We start from the raw sequence: 14,051 nt of genomic DNA, 5'->3' as shown, positions 1-14,051 counted from the left end.
CCAGACTTACAGCAGATAGGATTTTACTTGGAATAAAGATGTATCAAAAACATGTTTGCCAGAGATTTGGGAAAGCCTCGTATGTGGGAACCTGCACTACATATTGCAAAAGAATAGATTCTTGCAATTCAAACATTTTCATAGATCCATTTTGGTTAGAAATAACTTTTTATAGCATTTGAGCTTTATCAGGCTTTCTCAAATCTGGGAATCACAGAACTGTGGAAATATCATATCATGGCATGTAACACCATTTGAATTAGAGTCCTGCTGTGTTAGGCATTGAACACAAATTACATCCAGATTGCCCTTTAGCCCTAATTGCTCTGAGTTTTTATTTATAGTTTTAAAAGAAGAGACAATCAGCCATACCAAGTTTTAGTCTTTCTTAATAATTACTTACAGACACCTCCCACAGAGAACAAACCAGCTGCCATTTTCCATTATCTATGACAATCAATCACAAAAGAATATGAATCCACCCTCCTAAAATAGTGCCTCTGACCTTCAGAGAAAGTGGAGATTTGCACCAACAGCCTAAAGTAAAAGCTAATGTAACGAATAGGAATCCAAGAAAGAACAAAAGTGAGTTTTGATTTGAAACTAAGCCATAAAATAGTATTTTGTAATGAATTTCAATAGTTGCAGGAATATAGCTTCAAGAAACTTCAAGATTTTTAATATGGAATGTGTTTATTGATTATTTTGCTCTTAATTCTCAGGACCTGCAGTGCAGCACTGAAGATGTCTTGTTTTGCCATACAGAAAAGAATAGAAGGCAGAGCAGGACTAGGAGGAAAAATAGGTAAGCCCTCATCATGGTATCATTGCTAAAAAAAACATGGCAGAGAGCCTGGAACAAGATGACCTTCAAGGTACCTTTTGACTCAAACTATGGTGCTGTATCTTTCTATGATTTGCCATGACAAGTGGCTGCTTGGAAATGCGGTTTCAACTAGAAGTTAGTTTACAGTTAGGTGATGTGAATTCTATGGAGATTTTTCTTAAATAAAGCAGTTCAGTTGACTGTTCAGTGAAGACTCAGCCTAGTTGCCACAGAATACTGGCCTGTGTTACTAGAAACATAGTGCAATTCACTTCATCTTCAGATTCCAAGGAGTATGTCAGTTCCTAAAAGGGCATGTGTCTCAGAGATCTTCTATCATTTCTCCCAACATCATGTAAATAGTCTGGATTTACTTGCAGAGCCTCTGGAATGGTAGAACACTCTCTTGTTCAAATCTCTGTATCATGCCCTAAAAGTCTGTTTTAGGGAGAGCTAAATAGTTTTTTAGAATCACATGACTGCATAGATCAGAGACAGGATCCAGATGCTGAGCCATACGCAGATATGAGATGTCCAAGCACATTCTGTTTGGCTTCCAGACGCTGTTTCAGAAGGCTAAAGGCCCTCTGAGAATATCTTGGATACAGTTAGGTGAGTCAAATGGTACCAGAAAACCAAATTTAGGTGACTGAACTGAACCATTGATCTCTGTTTTTGGAGCTCAGATGTAGCTCACGAGTAGATACTCACAAGTAGGCCCATGTATCTGCTATATAGATATCTAAACATGAAACTGAATCTCACTTGGAGAGCTTGACTCAAGATTGCCTTAATAAAAACCCTTAGAATACACAGAGATTTCTGAGTATCTAGAAAACTGACAGAAGTGGCAGATACAACATCATTTTGGCAAGGCAGCTGGCTGAGAGCCAAGGCATATCATGCGGTTGGGACATCCTTGAACAAGTGCATCAAACTTTCACATTCACATCAGTGATGTAACTTAAACCAAAAAAGATTTATTTCTGCATTTTGAAAAGTCTTTATTGAACTAAAAAACTAAGCTTAAAAGTAAAAGAAGAGCAACATACTTACTTTTGCACAAGGAGTCGATGATGATGTGTGCTAAAAAAGGCACCCTTTTCCCCCAATTTTAATCATTCATTGAACATGCTTTTCATGCTGACACATAGACTGTATTTCTCCTTCCTGAGCACAGAAAAAAGCCCAACTCAAACCAAAACCCAAACCAAGCCAACAAATAAAAAAGTCAAAGAAGAACCTGGGTGCTGAAGATGTTGAATTTCAAATAAATAAGATTATGCTGATAAATCTACTGCTTCAATGTACAGTGACATCCTTGATTATGCTGAATTTGCAATTTGATGAAAGTTTTTCCCAGAGATCCTTAACTTGGAGAAGTATGTTGTATTTGCTGTCTTTTCTGTCTTTGACATCTACACCGTAATTTATAATCAATTCTAAAGACATATCAGATCTTTATAATTATCTAGGATGGGGTTAACAAACTCAGGCATCAAGAGGACTTGGGATTTACAAGCACTGTTGCAATGCATAACACTTAAATATTCAGAGTCAATAATTAAAGAAGTACAATTGAAAATTAGAAACAATATTGTAAGCAGCACACGGCACAACAAAATGTGTGGTTACTTCCCTTCATTAAGCTGGAAGGATCTCTTCTATGACAAATGTCATGCCAATGTAGCTTTGAGCAATGCTGGAGATACAGCTGATATGTGATAAATCAGGCCTGTTTGCAGGAGATGTCAGTTCTCATCTTCCTTGTAATATTTGTGAAAATATAAGTAACATTCTGGCTCATACCAAAATCTCTAATGAAACTAAAAGGCTGTTTAAATCATTACCTGGTAAATCAATGAGTGTGAATACATATGATTCTACTGCACCTTCTCGCTTAGGCTCCTAATTTCTCTGATACCTTTTGCTATTAAATCCCACATATAAGAGCGGGTAAAAGGAAGATAGACTAGGAGCACAACATGAAAGAATTTGGAGCTTTAAAGTAGATGTGATGAAATGAAAATCTGGCCTTGAATTCCCTTCTTCCACACAACTATCTATTGTCATTCAAGTTGCCTCTGGGATCCAGGACACACACACTTTAATTTCTCTTCAGATTTGTTTTGGCTGACAAAGGGAGTATTAGAGCTCTGTGTACTTCAAAACTAATTCATTCAAAAATTCTTTACAGAGAGAGTAATCAGGCATTGGAATGGGCTGCCCAGAGAGGTGGTGGATTCACCATCCCTAGAGATTTTTAAACACAGATTGGACGTGGCGCTGAGTGCCATGATCTAGTAAATGGACTAGAGTTGGACCAAGGGTTGGACTCGATGATCTTGGAGGTCTTTTCCAACCCAATCGATTCTATGATTCTATGATTTACATCCATTTTGACTATGTATTACTTTAAGTCTGATGTGAAGGACCAGTCAGCTTAAAGACTGTAACAGCAGGCATTTGCGTGTATTACTTTGTTATATCACACAGAGGGATATTAAGTCTTTGACGGCTTAAGACTAATTTCCCTAGGCTTCCATTACAATGGGTTCAGGGAAGGGATCCTCCAGAGAGTGATCCATATTAGGAGACTAACTTGCTAGCTTTTCTGACTGTATCCCAAAACATATAATATTAGGAATAATTGACATCCTCAAACAAACACCTATCTCAAACACACAAACAGCATAAAATTGCTCTCTTGCCGGAGTTTTCAGTGATTTTTCAGAGTAGTATCCATTCCTTTCAAGTTATTAAAATTATATTGCAAAATGCCACTTTAACAGCAGGGTTTCTTTGTTAAGCAGCACTCAGCCCTTGAACTATTACGGCATCACCTTTTTCAGCATCCCTACATTGAAATGTCAAACCATGTTCCACCTACTTGTCTAGATGGTCCACGGTTAGAAACCACTATGCCTCATCAACAACCAGGTTAAGGATGATGCTTCTTGAGCTAACACTACATGGAAGGCAAGTTCTGAAGAAAGCTATAGAAAAAAGTGAACTTGACAACTCTGCCAAATAAGCCCTTACTTGCATTCACACATCCATGGAGATCCAAAGAAGTGTGATCTTGGGAGGGTGAAGAGCAACACATTTTTACTCTGTTAAACCACTTCACTATGCTGCTCTTTCTTTATGTGAAAATAAGGTTTCTCCTTGGAGTTTCACATAATGTAGTAAAATGCTCATGAAGCCAGCTCTGCTAAGACAGTTCAAAGCCTGGTTCCTAGTAATGTGAAGAATCGTATATTCCTTTCCAGCATTACTCTGTGCTTGAAAGAGAAAATCTTGAGCACCTTGTCAGTAGCTCAGACCTTCTTGTGAATGCTGTACAGATTTTATGGGAAGAGAGAGACTGACAAACTGCATGTGATGATGCATCTGGTCACTGTAATGATTCAGTTGTGTATTACTAACTGGCACTGTTAATGTCAGTTGACACCAATTCATTCATAAAATGTATTTACTGGCAGCTAGTTCCTCATTTACAATTGTTAGAAATCTGTCACTCATGCTGCAAAGAGAAGGTAAGCAAACTTCTTGTTTTATGTGCTACATATTTGCAAACTGAAATCTAAAGTCCTACATTTCTTAAGTTCATAATAATATTTTTGTTTCCTTTCTATACTATTTTCCTGTACATAGATCTGTGGTTTATATTTGTAACAATATTAGTCCAATAGGCCAAGTTTTAACTTGGAAGTAATGACAACAAAAAGATTTTAATTTTAAGTATTTGAAAGTATCAGTAGAAGGAGAAGGATGCCTATGAACACAGTGGAAGCTGAACTGAGGCTTTTTATGATTTGAGAAAAGCTCTGCAATTTTACATCTGTCTCTGGGGGTATTTGTATTTTTTAGCAAACCAAGCATTGAAAGTGGGAAAAGAAGAAAAGAGTGTTATCACAAAATGAGATTAAATCCAAAGCATGAAAAAGAGCTCAGGTTACCTGAGCAGGGCAGCAGTGCAAAAGTATACAGCATGGTGGCTTCCAGATCAAAAGTTCTTTAATCACTGCTCACAAATACTTGAAATGGCAAAAGTTTTATAATGGTTTAAAACCATAAAGATATTTGGCTTCTTACAAGAGTTATTTCCAAAAGTTTTCATTTTGAAGAAGGATTATTTCTACAGTTAACAAGAAGGGACAGGAGAAACCCTAGAGAGAGATTCATCACACCTAAGTTAGACATCTGCATCTGAGCTAGTCACCCTAGGCTTCTTTTCCAGTCAGGAAGAGTGAACAGCACTGCTACAGTACAAGACATCTATCTCTTTTAAATGTCTTCTTTAGGATGACATGTTTTTCACCCTGAAACCTATTGTTTCTCATCTTTGATTTTAACTGTAGTCTGTTTAACTAGCTCAGAGAGTAGATTTTTAAAGCTGCATACAAAAATTCTCCCTCTACTATGTCAAACCTGTTCTAGAGTGGGCGTGGGACATTCTCCAGTATCAGCTGCCACATTGAGCATGTAGGAATGTGTCACTGAAGTTGGACTTTCTCACAATATTTAAGAAAAGCAAAGAGCTGGAATTCAATGTAACTGAGTATTTAATAATAATATATAGCTAAGTAAATGAAATTAATTTTTCTTTACATATTTAATACTGGTTCTGATGACTAGTTAGAGGACTTGATCTTTTACAGTTTTTTTTTTGAGAAGTCTCATAATGGACCAGAAAAATACATACTTTTCAGGAGATAAATGTCAAGAATCCTAATATATATTCCTCAGTAACTACTTTCACATCTTTAACTCCCAATGAGAAGATTTTCCCTCTCTGTGTTTTGCATAACCTTGGTGGTTCAACTGTTTAGAAGACACGTGACTTCTAAAAATATATATCTTCTTTTTACTCCTTATGCATACTGTTGTTCTACATTTAGACTGTTCACAATTATATTTATTTTTAAGAAATCCAAACATACATAAGACAAAAAAATTTTTTTCTTCTGTACATACCTTCAAGAAATAAGAAAAAATATCTTTGAAGAAGCATTTGGAAAAACTTGTGGTTTACTAGAGAGCAACTAAAGTACAACACATATTCTGGAAATCCTCTCACCTTAAGATGGTTAGACATGGAAAAATATTAGCTGTAAGCATCAAATTTCCATATTCAGTTCATTCTTTCCTCCTGCAGTCTGTTTGCAGCCACTGCTGGAGAACAGGAACTGTGCTAAATGTGCTCAGACTCTCCAGCTCAGGCTCTTTTAACATAAATTGAAAAAAAATGAGGATGTGCAATATGAAATGGTGGCTGAATAACACAAAACACTTGTCAGCTCTAATCCAACTCATTTATGTAGCTGGAAAACATCGTTATTAATTTCTGTCTGATGTTTCAGCAGATGTTCTTCAGGTGCATACTTAAATAGCAATGAAATAAAAATATTAGAAGTTCTATACATTTCTACATAACCCAGTTCCCATGTGATCTTTTCAAAATTGCTTGTAACTCATAAAGTGGAATCAATACACCAAATTAGCATTCAATTGTTAAAGACTAAGTCCTTGAACATTTGTAGAAACTGAGTTAGATGTATCAGTTCCTCTGTCAACAGAATGAGCCTGAAGATATGCTGGTGAGTATCTGAACTCTCTATTTTCTGAGAGAAATCAGAAATGATTAAACTAAGTAGGCAGAATGCCAATATATCAATTGAACTAAAATAAAGAAATCTTGTACTCTCTCCTTAAACAGAAAGGTTAGGTTGGATTCTGATGAATATTTCCATAGGAAGAAAAGATCCACCATATATTTTACTCTTAAATAAAAAGCGAGGAAAGCTGCTGATTTTTAGTACCATTGGTTCAACCTGAGACCGTATATTCATCCAGCATTTCCAACATTAACCTAATGATTTTTTTAAGATTGGCTAGATTAGAGAAAAAAAAAGAAGAAAAATAAATACTTACTGAACCAGGCTTTAAAATAAGAACATCAGTTACTACTACTTTTTCCTCAGTTGGAAAAAAGAAAAATATAGCAATCTACAACATTGCATCAAGTGTCCAGGACTAAAATAGGATGGGAAATAAGAGTTGATTACTTCCACCATTCATCCCCTGTATTGTGAAGATTCATGCATCTCTGCTACAGTTTGCAGTCATTGCAAGAAGACTTTATTCTAGTGTTCCACATAATATTGTTTCGGAAAGCAAGCTCAGGATGGTAGAAATGTGTCACTTCTCTTGTCTGGTACACTTTGCCTTACACAAAACTGTTGTTTTAATCCCATTATGTGCAAAAATCTTGAGAGTTTTTGAATAATGTAAAGAAAGACATTCAACATTTGCTTAGTCTTTGCAGATTTAGTCAGAACAGATCAGTAAAATACCTGTCTGATTTCTGGACAAGCATATAACAAAGAATTTCACTCACTAATTCCTGTATCAAAATTATGAATTCTGTTTGAACTATCACAGACTTCAGTGAAAGATATCCAGCCTCAACTGTTAGAGTTCAAGGAGTGAGGAATCCATCATATATCCAGTAAAGCTTTTCCAATGCGCAATTAGCTCTATTTAGTATATATACCTTATTTCTAGCCTGGGTTTATCTAGCATCAGCTTCTACCTACTGAAACTCATTATGACTTTCCAGTAAATTAAAAAGTCATTACCATCAGATGGCTTTCCTCACTTAAGTGCTTGTAGACCATGATGAAATCATCTCTTAAACTCCATTATAAAATAAATTGATTGAGAATTTTTACTGTATCTACTCAAAAGACATTAACTGCTTCTTGAAGTTATTAGGTAGCAAATATACCGGTATGTTCTCTAAAGACTTTCACAACCTCTCTAGCACATCATAAACTCAGTACTGAGGAATGGTGGTTCTTTCTATAAACATACTTTGTCAGTGTATACAGGGAATTTCTCAGCCCACAGTACATTTCAGACAAGAGAGGCATGGTTTTACATTTTTCAGCTGTAAAATTCTTCATCTCTTTCTTCCTTCTGAGCCTAACAGTTTGTTTTCCCAATTCTCCAAAATGCACCAGTTCTCGTCTTTTGAGAATGGAAACAGTTAAGGTCTCAAAAAAATTTAAAAATTCTGCCTAGAAAATCCATTCTGTGGCTCATTTCCAGTTAGTCATGCTCAATCTTCTGTTAATAAGGGAATTTCCCCTTCAAGTTTTATAGGTAGGAAATATATATTCTAAGAACTCATGATTTGACACATCTATATATGAAAAGAATCCAAATCCTTTACTCTGTAAATTTTTATCCTCTCTTATTATCCAAAGTAAGTCATATATATAAAACTCTGCTATAAAACCTGTTTTATCTTAAAAACTTACGCAGAAACTCAGTGTCAACCAATTATTTAAGAGCTACAGTTAACTTCAATAAGCCCTATAGTCTCAGTTTCTCTCTCAATCCGTAAATTGTTGTGAAACTTGCTATTCTGGAATGTCTCCTCCATCAAGAACATGTTTTAAGAATGAATAATAGTTGTCACTAGTTTTGAGATCAATTCATGACAGCAACAACATATTCCAGCTTTGAATAGTGTTCAGGTAAGACTAAACCTCACTTTCAATGTATTTGCCTAAAATTGTTGCCACACACATGATTTGGGTTGATCTGGCTCGGACTACAAAAGTCTTGTATATATGTATACTGATATGTGTGTATATATATATATATGTATTATATATATATATATATATCTTTATATATATATATATATCAGTATTTTGTGCCACTATCTGTAAGAAATGAGGGGATCAATATAACTTTTTCCTTTGTGACAACATAGCACAATAATAGCTGACTTACAGCAGTCATGGTTTGACTCATTTCAGAAGTTGCTGAAGATAAGAAACCTATAACTCTACAGTTAATGTTTCACATCTGGGCAAGAAACATCATTCTGAGAAATCCTGGTTAACTTTTATGGGTGGAGTTGAAAATGTCAGGTCTGAGAGAAAGGGAAAAGTTTCATAATCTGGAAGATAATTTCATTTTAGCACTTTTTAAACCTTCAGTACATTTTAAGATGGCTCTGAAACACGAAGCTGGAATTTTACCAGGCCCTGCCTTGGTTCCAGAGTGGAGGTGGTACAGTGCAGGTTGGAGACTGGTGCAGTCACATCAGGGTATGAGGTTTCCAGGTCCACAGGTAGAAAGGACCTGCTTTTCAATGCATTGTGCTGTCTTGGCATTTCGATATACATGTAGTTCCTAACCTATAGGTTCAGATAGGTAGCAGCTTCAATCCCTCCTTCAAACTTGATGGAAATTTTGAAAGTTGTATTATGATATCATGAGCTGGCAACATCCCACATCTAAATGGAATAAATTATATTTGTATAGGGTTATCTGAATATTCGGTATTATCACCTTGTTCCTTATCCTTGCTTTTGATTTGTTTGCTAGGTTATTATATAAATAATACATCTATTTATGCAGACATGAAAAAGGTAGCACAAATATTCACTTGTGCTTATTTGACTTGACAATCACTCTTACTTCCTTTTTTCTTGTGGTTTTTTTTTTTTTTTTACTATTTCTCTTGACACAACTCCAGCTACTTCTCTCAGTCCCAAAGCTACCATCTGGCCTGCAGCTTGGAAAAGCTGTTCTCAATGTAGAAAATTCCTTATTTGACATTCCAGCTAAGACTTCTTATAATCTTTACTCCCACCATCCTAGGCTTGCTAATAAAAAATAACAACAAATATTACTGAAAGAAACTGAAATGAAACTTTCATGGCAGGAAAACAATTCATGCCAATGGCCCTGGGCAAATTTGAATTCACCTCACGTACGAACAATCTGCTTACCTGGAACAATTAAAAAAACCCCAAACAAACAAAAAACCCAAACAAAAACAGAACAAACCAACAACCCCCCCGCAAACAAACAAAAATCCCCCAAAACCAAAAAAACCCCCAAACTCAAGCAACACCAGAAAACCAAAACCCGAAAACAAACAAAAACCCCCAATCCACAACCAACCCTCAGATACCAAAAATCCCACCTGATATGATTATGCAGCAGATACTATAAGAAATACCTACTCCATCATAACACTAGAATACCTGAGCTGACATTCTACTTGTTGCCGTTATACTACTAAAGAGAAAGACGAAATGGCCAACCCATCTTTTTATTTCTTACATGAAACAATAAATCAAATTAATTTTTCTTTAGCATGTTTATATTGATATGGTAGCATATAAAAATATCATCCTTAGCTTCATTATTTGTCATTTTGAGAACAATGAATGAATCCTTACTTAGAATGCAATATACTATAGCAACTGTATAAATTTCCCTGAAGTAAACACTTTCCAAATCTGATTTGCAATACTCATACCCTGGTCTTTGATTTGTCAAGAGCTAACTACCCAGTAGTACAATAGCAAGCAGGGACAGAGCAGCAAATCACACTAATTTAATCGTGACGGAGATTGGTTGTATTATTTTGAATAAAAAGAAAAGAGACTTTCAGAAATTGAACCTTCACGGTGAAAATAAGTTTTGCAGAATTCTGCAAGAAAAAAACAAATATAAACAGTAACTGTAGCTTGGAAAAAAACAAAGCAGATCTGAATGTTTTTTACTGTAGCATTTTACTGTACTTGTTTTAATACTTCTGCATATTCTATGATTAGGAAACATCTATTTCCAGAGATCCAAGTCTATTGAATAGTCCTCTAAATCTTATGAACCACAGAGAAGAATTTTTTAGAAATTCATACTGGTCACAGGTTAATGCTCTTGTGTTCAGAGGCTTCTGAACTGGCAGTGCCAGATGCAACATAAGAACACGTAAACCTCATACTAATGTGTATTGTTGTGAGCCACAGCTGATTGCTAGTGGTGTTTCTTAGGAATCAATCCTAAAGCTAATTCTGCTTAAAATCAGTTGTTAATAGCCTGGGCTGTGGGACAGAGCACACCTCAGCAAGGTTTTGGATGAAACCAAATTGATTTGTGGAGCACGCTATAAGCCATTCAAAGGATACTCAGAGGACTTGGAGATAAGTATTCAAAGGAACATCATGGTGTTGAACAAAAAGAAAACGCACAGTGCTGCAACTGAGAGGGAATGATCCTATGAAATATCACAGACTGGGATATGGTTGTGAGAGACTGAAAGCACTGGATTTCCTCAATCTGGAGAATAGAAAGCTTGCTGTTTGTAATTATGTAATCGGAGAGTATAATGTGGATGAAACCAGAACCTTCTAAGAAATACAATGTAGGAAAAAACAGCAAAGGCCAAGCTGCAGCATGGGAAATTCTGATTATATATTGGGAGAAAAATTAATAAGAAAGATAATAAAGCATTGGATAAAGTGGCATGAAGGGATTGTTCAATCTCAATTCTTAATGCAATAAAAATCCAAATGGAAATGACTCCAAGAAATCAGACTAAGTTGGCTTTGCTTTGAGGAGCAGGTTGGACAAAATGGCCTCCAGAGTACTCTTCCAGTTTAAATTACTCTATGAAATAATATTTTAGTGACTTAAACCCTAAAAAAATGCTGTCATTTTGTTATGTCACAAATTCTTCTGCTCTAGCTGTCATTTATGGGTGTTCTTGTAGGCAATAAATGCAGCTCAATTCTTGTCTCCACTCTCTATAACAGAATTCTGCTTACATCAAGAACAAGTTTTCACTAGATCTCTAATCTGTTTAATCTGACATTGTTTTGTTTGATTTTACAGTCCAGTGGTACTTTTTCTACAGTGGAAATTCTACTTCTTTGTTGAGTTTTCCCATGTTTCTTACCACTTCTAAATCTCTGCTTCTGCTGCACACTTGAGCTAGCACATCACTGGTATGTGGGATGGCATAATCTAGGCTGTTGCTCTTTCTTTTCCTTATTTATTAAAAATACTTTGCTTTCTAACAATAGCTTCACTTTAAGCAGAAGGTGCTAAATGTAAATGTGCTACATAAAAATAAAATATATAAAAGCTGGATTTCTAAGAGAAGAAACTTTCATTAGGGAAAATAGGCAATAAAGGGAGGCATGGGGAGGGAAAAGATCGCAATTGCAGGGTCCATCTGTTACTTACAGGAAAAAACATCATTCTGTGGAAACAATTCCTGACTAAAGAACAGTGTGCAAACCTACATCACAGTCTCTGCTAACGGATGGTTCATCGTGCTTGGTATGAAGATACATGAATATAAATCTGTCTCTGACTGCCTGTGTTCTTGTTTCCAGGCTAGATGGGAAGCATTATTCTTCTCTCTAGTATGTTAATTTCTTGTAGATTCCAATTCTCATATTTCTATTAATCCTATTAGGCATCCATTACATGAAGAAAGGACAGGGTATAAGTTTTAATAACTTATGCACTAAATATGGATTTCTGAGATACTTTGAGTCCTGATCAACAACAGGTAAAATATATTTTCTTTTTATGAGCTTCTTAGCCAGACACACCCACCGCTAGAGCAGGGTGATTATGTGGCCAATTTTGTCATCCCAACAACTCTATCAATTAGTTCAAGTTACATTTATCTTAATGGTATGATCTCTGCAGTTCATAGATGTGTATGAAAGAGATTTTGTGAGACTGTCAAGTAAAATAATCACATGTGTTTGGACATGGGCTTGGTAACTTCAGCTGCCTTCACTGTGTTAATACCTGGAAGTCCTGTATCCCTGTTGGACTACCTCTGTGATCTTCACAGTGTGTGGGGCTCACCAAAGTGAGGAATGCAGTGCAGATACCTAGAAACTAGAGCCACTTGAACAGCTGTTCCCATGTAGCATGATGCAATGTGAAGAGGGTCTAGGCTGAGTTTTGAAAACGGGATTAACATCCTCAGTCTATTGCTATATCCAAGGAAAAAGAATCTACTGAGAACAGAAAGTATGAAAGCCTATTACCTTGTTCACCTCTGAAACTGCTAATAGTTTAGAAAAATAAGGCTAAAATTGCTCTGCTGACTTCTTTTGCATGTAGTTTGGAGGCTCTTCCTGGGAATTTCACGCATTTACATGTATATGTACCTATGTAAAATCCTTTCTCAAATTCATGTTTTTCTACATATTACACAAAACAGTGCACAATTGTTTTGTAAGATAGCAAAATACTACATAGGCTGCAACTAAAGAGAAAGAGACCATTAGTGCAGTGTGATGACAAGCTCATACGTTTGTACAGTATTAAAGGAAGGTCAACTCAAACTTTACATTGCTTTTCCTGGAAAATGCCAAGGGACAAGAAAATGTAATGTAACATCTCTGTTGATTTTATATCCTGGGTCTCATAGAATTAAAGGTAATTAAGTACTCAGTGCAAAATTTTACCATAAACATGTATGTAGAATTTCTGTTCACTAAGAACTGTCTAAGGAAGACTTGTTCCCAAGTTGTAAACTTACATGTACCTTTATAATTAGGGGATCATGTCCACATAGTAATAAACCAGCACACAATATTTTACTAAAAACACACCTGAAATTATTTAAGGAAGAAAATATTTCTTTGTTTAATTGAAAGTCATATCAATTGAAAACATTCAAAGCTACAAAATATAGAGCTGACTTTTGCCCTTCTACCTCTCCTTTTTTATAATGTTATTTTATCTCTTGGGTTGAACTATGGTTAGGTACTCCAGACCAGTATCTTTATTAGTTTTAGATGTCTACTGTAATATCCCGTGACATTAAATTACCAAGTTGGCATGATTTGAGAAGTTTAGTCCCTTTGGCTGGCATGATATTAATGACCGTACATCATGCAGCTGGATATGAGAAGTGCAGAGTTACGTTAAGTATCATCCAGAAGTCAGTTAACGAGATATCAAGATACCTTTGGAGGAAATGAAAGAGAAGGAGTTGGGTATGTTCAAGAGAGCTGGGGTTATTCAACCTGGAGAAGAGAAGGCTCCAAGGAGACCTTATAGAACCTTGTTGCTCATAAAAAGAGGGTGAGCCACTTTTTACCTGGGAAGATAAGGGTAGGACAAGGGGAAAAGGTTTTAAACTAAAAGAGGAGAAATTTAAATTAGATGTTAGGAAGAAATTCTTTACCATGAGGCTGGTGGGGTATTGGAACATGTTACCAAGAGAAGCTGAGGATGCCCCATCACTTGAAGCATTCAAGACCGGGTTGGATGGTGCTTTGAGCAACACGGTTTGATGGAAGGTGCCCTTAAGCAGGTCAGGGAGTTGGAACCCAGATGCTCTTTAGAGGCCCCTTCTAACCCAAACCATTCTATG

The sequence above is a fragment of the Pithys albifrons genome, chromosome 1 (assembly GCF_047495875.1).
Source record: "Pithys albifrons albifrons isolate INPA30051 chromosome 1, PitAlb_v1, whole genome shotgun sequence".
Lineage (NCBI taxonomy): Eukaryota > Metazoa > Chordata > Aves > Passeriformes > Thamnophilidae > Pithys > Pithys albifrons.
Note: the sequence above shows the minus strand (reverse complement) of the source record.